The sequence below is a fragment of the Orycteropus afer genome, unplaced genomic scaffold (assembly GCF_000298275.1).
Source record: "Orycteropus afer afer isolate SDZICR_OR568_19922 unplaced genomic scaffold, OryAfe1.0 scaffold00226, whole genome shotgun sequence".
In the NCBI taxonomy this organism is placed as follows: domain Eukaryota; kingdom Metazoa; phylum Chordata; class Mammalia; order Tubulidentata; family Orycteropodidae; genus Orycteropus; species Orycteropus afer.
This window is the reverse complement of record NW_006921813.1, coordinates 5,647,919-5,648,900: the sequence shown is the minus strand read 5'-3', so window position 1 is coordinate 5,648,900 and position 982 is coordinate 5,647,919.

Genomic DNA, 982 nt, shown 5'->3' with positions numbered 1-982 from the left:
ATGACCTCATATTAGCCTACCTGATTACATCTTCAAAAGACCCTGTTTAAAAACAAGTTTATGTTCAGAAGTACCAGGGATTAAGACTTCAACATATCTTTTTGAGGGACACATTTCAATCCCTAATAGTGTTGATAGTAATACTAGTAAATTTACCTTTGTTAGATACAGGTGTGTTTCTGTTGTTCTTTGGTCAGTGGATTTGACCATCCTAATTGTTTAAAGAAAGGCTGTTAACATCATTTCCAGACAATATTTTATTAAATATCATGCTTATTGATAATATCTGTATTCACAGATTTCTCAAGCGTTAGAGAGGTCTTTATGTTGTATACCAGACAACTCACCTATTTGTAACAAACCAAAAAACCCCAAACCTGTTGCTGTTGAGTCAATTCCGATTCATAGGGACACTGAGGAACAGCAGAACTGCCCCATAGGGTTTCCAAGGCTGTAACTCTTTACAGAAGCTGACTACCACATCCTTCTCCCACACAATACTATGGAGTTTGAACTGCTGACCTTCTAGTTCGCAGCTGAGTGCTCAACCAGCACACCACCAGGCTCCTATTTGGAACAAGCTAGTGTGTAACGAGAGATAGACACTCACTGTGAGCAAGACAGAGAAGTTTTATTCAACCCAAAATATGCTACATGTTATCTAAATTCTTGCTGGTAGAGAAGAAATGAGCTGACACATGGTATTTCTTCAAAGAGAGGTCATGAGAGGGGGCAGATACAAGGAAGAAATATTTTTGGAATCACTAAACTAGTCAACAAATATCAGTACTGAAAAATAGAAGTCAGGTGACCTGTATCTTACTGGGGATGATTCCACTCCAACACATTTGGTCCTTTCTCCAAGACTTCAATAACTAGGCTGCAACTGACACCAGGTTTGGATTCAGAATATAGAATTTACACTTTAACTTTGTTTCTTGTGATAAATGACTTGGGGCAGCATTCTGAGTTTTAGTTTCTC